The sequence below is a fragment of the Saccopteryx bilineata genome, chromosome 11, assembly GCF_036850765.1.
Source record: "Saccopteryx bilineata isolate mSacBil1 chromosome 11, mSacBil1_pri_phased_curated, whole genome shotgun sequence".
Lineage (NCBI taxonomy): Eukaryota > Metazoa > Chordata > Mammalia > Chiroptera > Emballonuridae > Saccopteryx > Saccopteryx bilineata.
In genome coordinates, this window is record NC_089500.1 from 28,072,232 (window position 1) to 28,079,454 (window position 7,223).

The window sequence follows — 7,223 nt, forward strand, 5'->3', positions numbered from 1 at the left end:
AAATAATTTTAAATGTCAACATGCATTCCCTTTTCTGACATTTTACAACTTCAGCTGGGCTGGATGTAAAGCAAGGCTCACATATATAATCATAATATTTCTCCCTTCCCCATAATTCATCCTACCATTGTGCTTTAGTGATGACGATGAACATGCATAACATTCCAGCTTTCTAATATTATGAAGTAATACGTCAATAACATACTTTGAACAAAATTTGACCTTGAATACTTTTCCCATTTCAATTTTCTTAAAATATATAAACAATGTAGTTTGTGTGCATGTTTGTTACTTTTTTTTTATTTCCTGCATCATTTAAATATATTAATGTCTGTTTTCCTTTTTTTAAAAAAAGTCCTGCCTTGAAAATAGTGTCTTTACTTGTATGATAACATGATACTTTGTGGATTTACTGCTATGAGGGAGAAACAAGGAATGGATTTCTCTCTCTCCTTCTCTGGCTATCTATATATATAATGTATATAATAAATAGATAAAATATAGAAATATATTTATACACACACATATATATAATTTGAGATCTTACTTTACATTAACTACCTTGCAAATAGACATCTGTAGCTTACATATACAGTAGAAGGCATTCAGTAGATATTCACTGTGCACACCTTTGATTATCACTAAGAAAATCTCAGAGAGAAATGAAGGGTGAGTTGAATGTCAGGGAGAAAGGAGCTCCATTGAGGGGTACCATTATAAGGAAATGTATGTAGAGATTAAGTGAAAACTCAGTTGCATTAAGTGTTCAATGAGTGTGTTGCACGAGAGGGAAGAAAAAGGATGGGTAAGCACATCTAAATGGAACAGGAAGACAGTTTATCAGGTGCAAGAACAGAAAGCAGACTAACCTCTCTCAAACAGAATCCTTTTTTTCAGAGACGTTGGGAATATTTTCTAACCAAAAGGAAAAGACTAGATTTCACTGTTCCTTTAACATATCTCTTACTTCACTTATATGAGATAACTGGGAACAAAATGTGGCTTAAGCAGATGAAAGTGTTTCAGAAAATATGTTTCGAAAAAAAATTTCACAAATAACACCAGCATTTTCTTTCTCCATAAATTTTGTTTGTACTTTACTTTTATGTGAGAGGGCCATCTCAGAATCAAGGACGTAGAGTTCTGGGATGATTTCTCTTGCCATGGTCCATATCTCCATCCTCCTTACAAAGCCAATAAAATGGTAAGGTTACTAATTCATGTACGGAGCCATATAAAGCTCCACATTCAAGCTCATTGTCCAAACACATAAAATGTCTTAAGTTCTCCATGTTACACACTATGGTAGGTTTTAAAACAGCCAGAGTGAAGGTTTGTGGGGGAGGAGGTATGCGTTTATGGCTGTGCTGATTTAGTTTAAGATAGAGACACCAAACGCTTTGAAATGCTACAAACTTTCCTGAAAAGTAGGCATTAAATACCATTCTGCCCTTACTCCCCTCTCATGTTATAGATAAAAGATAATATTTAGGTTTTAATGGTGATACCCTTAGGAACTTTGATAGCCATAAATCATTTTGTTTTTGTTGTAACAAAATAGCATTATATCCTCCTCCTAGCAGGGCAAGCTCCATAACACCTACCTACCTCCAACAACTTCAGAAATGTAATATGTCACTCGAGACATTTTTATCAGTCTGTAAAGAATATAGTAGGAGAATGTTTTGCTTGATGCACTAAAAATTAAATATATATATATATATATATATTTGTTGTACATGAAAAGATGAATGTGCCATGTAAGATTAATATGCATAAGATTTAGCCAGCTGTCTAGTATATCTAGAGGAATATACATGTAAACCGCTTTAGCTGATCGTGCAAGGTACTAAACCACATCTGTTCGGGGCTAGGTCACTGCTTTAAATTGTTCAGCTCTGTCCTTGCCTCAAGATATCTTGATTATGGTCAAAGTGGAATACATAAGACCATTAGATGTGAGAACAAAACCTACTGTGGGATAGATTCACCCCTTTAAATCTACAGCTGTTCATGAAAATAAATCTTATCTTCAGTACCATCTCTCTAAAAAAGTTAAACAAATACCTTTTCAAGGTATTTATTAAAATAAAGGTGTTTGTGCTTTTCTCCTCCAGCTGTTTCGAAATGAATGTTTTTAAAGTTAAAATGAGTAAATTTGTGCCTGCTAGGCTGGTGGATAAGGGGGTTATATTTGCTATAGCAACTTTCCTAAAAACTCTGCACTGAAAAGCGAGACCAACACTGCACCATAAGTAATATTAGCTTACAAAGGATATAAAAAATTGAGGCTGAAAAATATCTCCTATGCTTTCTCTCAAAGATGCCCCTGGAAGAAGAAGAGAGAACTGGGGTCTCAGAGATGGATATTTCAGAAAGCAGAAGGCATGGGCAAGATTGCGTATTGGTAAGACAGGAAGGAATTGTTACCCTGAACAGGAGAAATGACACAATGGTTCAAATCCAAGCTCCATTCAGAGAAGGATTTTATATCTGGGAAAGCCTGGTATTACATTTTCTTTGAAATGATTCTCACATATGAGGGACAAATCCCAGGCCTTTGGTGAACGTTTCTGAACTTTTATTTATAATATTGGTTGAATCCATTAACTTAACTGTTTTTATACCTTATTTTATTTTAAAGATAACTTTATTAAATTTATACCATCTGAATTGATATTAATGATTGCAGGTTCACCCTGTACTTCCAAAATTCTTTCTATTAATATGCTAAGACATTTTTCCTCTACCAATTTTGAAGATCATAAATCTAATAATCCAGAAGCTGATAAGTAAAACTTCATTAATGTCAATGGACTAGCCAAATTCTATACACAATTCTAGCTATTCTAGGGTTTCCATTGTTATTTTAGAAAATTTAAAATATAAAATAAGTTCCTGGAAATGCTGAAGTTGCCGGTTCGAAACCCTGGGCTTGCCTGGTCAAGGCACATATGGGAGTTGATGCTTCCAGTTCCTCTCCCCTTCTCTCTCTCTGTCTCTCTCTCCTCTCTCTTCCTCTCTGTTTCTCTTTCTCCCTCTCTCTCTCCTTTCTAAAAATGAATAAATAAAAACATTAAAACAAAATAAGTTGATATTTTAATTAGGGTAAAATTTAATGTTACATTTCTCTTCATTAAAGCCTTCATCAAAATCTGGTTTTGCCTATTAATAGACTTATCTTTTTATTCCTACACATCAAAATATACATTGAACACATGCTATGTGCCAGTCATTAACTTTAGGGACACGTAGGTGAACGCCATAAGTTCTCCTCTCTAATGGAACTCACAGCTAGTGAACAAATCATTATAATGAAATATATTAAGTACAGTAAATAATATATTGTACAGTGTCATTTAATCAATCATCAGGGACATTTGGGACTCAGTTTAGTTATTCTAAGTACCATCAAACATTAGAAAAAGGTTGATAAGCGTGTTTGTGGGGTGAAAGGTAAGGTGGGAATTAGGTGGCACTGAAATGCCCATGAAGTCACAGCACATAGACAGTCACACCTCTACCATTTGTGGTCAGGCTAATCAGCTGCAATGTATCTAAACCTGCAATTTGAACGTTTATGAAACATGTTTCTTCTAGTTTTCACTGATATCCACGGTTCTATGTACAGATTTGTATTCCACATATATTTATAATGAAGGTCTACTGGCAATTATGTGGAGAGCTGACAGCACATTATTAAACATTTTTATTCCCATCTATCTTGCAACTACTTTCCAGATAGAGAGAAAGAGAGAGAGAGAGAGAGAGAGAGAGAGAGAGAGAGAAAGAAAAGGAAAATACTTTAAGTTATTAAAGATATGAGGATTCTATTTATTGAAATGAGTAGGTATCTGCTAAGAAAAATTATTTGTACAGGTTGGCTTTGTTTGGATTCATAATTCTGCAATAACCTAAAATATTACTGGAATACCTAGTATCATTTATGTATGAAACAACCCTTTTTCAAATGTATCTAGTTAGATAACCATTAAGCATCAGAAACATAACATGTCAATTGAAACTTGTATTCCCCCCAAATACTTATCATTATCTCAGTAAATGGTACTATCTTTCACCTGTTTGCTTAGAGGAATCTCCCCACCCCCATCATTTCCCATTCCAAAGCAATAAACAAATAATATAGGCTCAAACACACATTTTCCCAGACACACATTGAGTCTGTTCACTCTCACCGGTTACATACTTCTTCAATACAGCTACCATCACCTCCCTCCCTCTACTAAACAATGGTATTAGCTTCCTAACTGTTCTTTTTGCTTCTATTCTTCACTCCCTGAGCTACTCTTCTCAACACAGTAGCTAGAAGAATCACTTGAAAATGAGTATTATATCATTTTAATGCCAAGGCCCCCAAGTTGCCATGTTTTCTCACAGCATTATAAAAGCATTGCACTATTGCCTAAAACGCCCAGCAGGATCTGGCCCTGTCCACCCACTGGCTTCACCTCCTCATCTTATCCGCCATGGTCTTTCTGCTCAGGCCTTACCAGCTTTCACCTGATTCATTCTTTGGTAAGTCAAGCTCCATCCTGTTTCATTATCTTTGCTCTTTCCTCTGGTTAGTAGTCTTGTCCCCAAAACTGTATTCTCTCACTGGTTTTAAATACCTGCTGAATTTTTTACCTCCTGATCAAAGGTGCACTGATTAGATTTAAAAAGTTATTCTACTGAAACATTCAAACTCCTGATCTTGCTTTATTTTTTGTTGCTTAGATTGTTGATGACTAACATATAATAATTATGGGATGTTATTTGCTATAAACTGCACCAGAATTTAAATCATATAATACCAACATTGTTTTTCCAGGAGAGCCTAACATATAATGGGTACTCAATAAATATTTATTCAATGGCTGAACTAGTCAATTATTTTAATGTGCCTGTACAGAAACTAGAGTGATAAATATACCAAAAGACTTGAATCAAGCCTGAAGATCAGAATTCTAGTTCAGACCTGTCCTTACCTAGATAGAAGTTGCTCCATTCCTCCAGCCCCATTCCCTGATCCGTATGTAGTTCAGGATCGTTGGGCTACAACACTATGGAAATCAGTATAGATTTCAATAATAGTCTCAAGACTTTTATTTCAGAAAGTCCTCACAGAACTAGCCTATGGTCATCCTGCCATGTTTCACTTATCCCTCTCTGCATTCATCCCTGCTGATGTACAAAGTGACTGCAGTATGGGAAAACCCACCAAAGAGGGGTAACATTCCCCCCAAGGCTTGGTGAAAGGCTTGGGGCCCTCAGGGCTATCCCCAAGGAAACTGAGTGAAATATACCTTTGTAATTATACCTACTCTCTTTTTTTTCAGAGACAGAGAGAGTCAGAGAGAGGGATAGATAGGGATAGACAGACAGGAACAGAGAGATGAGAAGCATCAATCATTAGTTTTTCGTTGCGACACCTTAGTTGTTCATCGATTGCTTTCTCATATGTGCCTTGACCGCGGGCCTTCAGTGGATCGAGTAACCCCTTGCTCGAGCCAGCAACCTTGGGTCCAAGCTGGTGAGCTTTGCTCAAACCAGATAAGCCCGTGCTTAAGCTGGCGACCTCAGGGTCTCGAAGGTGGGTCCTCCGCATCCCAGTCCAATGCTTTATCCACTGCGCCACCACTTGGTCAAGCCCTACTTCTTTTTAATAGCCCATTTACCCCACAAGTTCAGAAGCTGAGAAATAGTCACATAAGTTATATCCCTACTTTTCCCTGCTGATATTATCTCTTTTCTTGCTTTCCCTCAATATGGAAGGATGAGTACAAAGTTGCTTATTATGGTATGCATCTGACAAAATCCTAAAACCTACGGTATAAATAATTGAGGCTGAGTTGAGAATACTGCAAAACGTAGTGGATGAGATCTATAGCTTCAAAATATTTAAAACTTGTGGCCCTGGCCAGTTGGCTCAGTGGTAGAGCGTTGGCCTGTCGTGCGGAAGTCCCGGGTTCGATTCCCAGTCAGGGCACACAGGAGAGGCACCCATCTGCTTCTCCACCCCTCCCCCTCTCCTTCCTCTCTGTCTCTCTCTTTCCCTCCCGCAGCCAAGGCTCCATTGGAGCAAAAGATGGCCCGGGCACTGGGGATGGCTCCTTGGCCTCTGCCCCAGGCGCTAGAGTGGCTCTGGTCACGACAAAGCGACCCCCGGGGTGGGCAAAGCATCGCCCTCTGGTGGGCGTGCCGGGTGGATCCCAGTTGGGTGCATGCAGGAGTCTGTCTGACTGCCTGACTGCCTCCCCATTTCCAGCTTCAGAAAAATCCAAAAAAAAAAAAAAAATTAAAACTTGTTGTGCAAATCCAACAAGTCTGCTATGTTTCTCTTATTATAATTCACTAATGCAAGTTTAGGTTGTTTCATATTTGCATTGCGAATAGCCTTTCTTCAAAGTATGCTGACATTATAGTTTATCAATGTTGTTTTTTGTTGTTGTTGCTTTTATTCCCTTGCTAGTATGGGCAATCCTTTGCAAGGAGGCAAACATATTAACATAGGTTTCAACACCTACATAGCTGTTTTCTTTCTCTGAATGCGTTTAAAGTCTCAGGGCTTTGATATTATCCCTACTTACTTATTCATTTAATTATAGAAGAATATCCTTTGGCAGGTGTGGTGATAAACTTACTGGAAGTCATCAGAGGCAAGCACCTGTTTATTTCTAATGTTTGCTTCTCTTTCACCCTGTCATCCTTCCAGAGGAAAGCTGAAGGTTTCTGTCAGTCAAGATGTTGAAAGAGCCTTCAAAAACCCTGGGGTCTTCCCTCTCCTCTCCCTTTGCCAGTTGGTCAGGGCTTTCCCTGGACTTTCTTGGAGGCCTTCAAAGTTCCAATATACACTTTAGTCACCACTTTCCCTGCAAAAAAGTAACAAGAAAAATTCATAACATATGATAATGGTCAAACTAGTAAGAATTAAAGTAAATGGTATGATATAAAAAGGATTTGAAACAAGATTAATAATTCTACAATTTATTATACAAAGTTAAATTTTTCCACATGCAGAGCAAAGTTGCCCAGTGGGTTTATTGATTCACTCATTATTAGGTATATATCACTTTTATTGTTTCACATTTTTATAGTTTATTAAAAAAAAAAAGATCATTTATGAATAAAACATTTGCCTCTAGGCTACCATACACTAAAGTTGGTCAGAGAAATTTTACCTTCCTTGGTTTAAAATAATAACTATGCATACAAAGTAGGAG

The 7,223-nt window shown here is 37.2% G+C and overlaps 1 non-coding gene across 1 annotated transcript; it reads left to right on the top strand.

Moving 5' to 3' along the window:
• The first annotated feature begins 5,913 nt into the window (after nucleotides 1-5,913).
• TRNAD-GUC (transfer RNA aspartic acid (anticodon GUC)) lies at nucleotides 5,914-5,989 on the top strand. The gene has a single exon. It is a non-coding gene; the product is annotated as a tRNA-Asp (tRNA).
• Nucleotides 5,990-7,223: the final 1,234 nt, after the last annotated feature.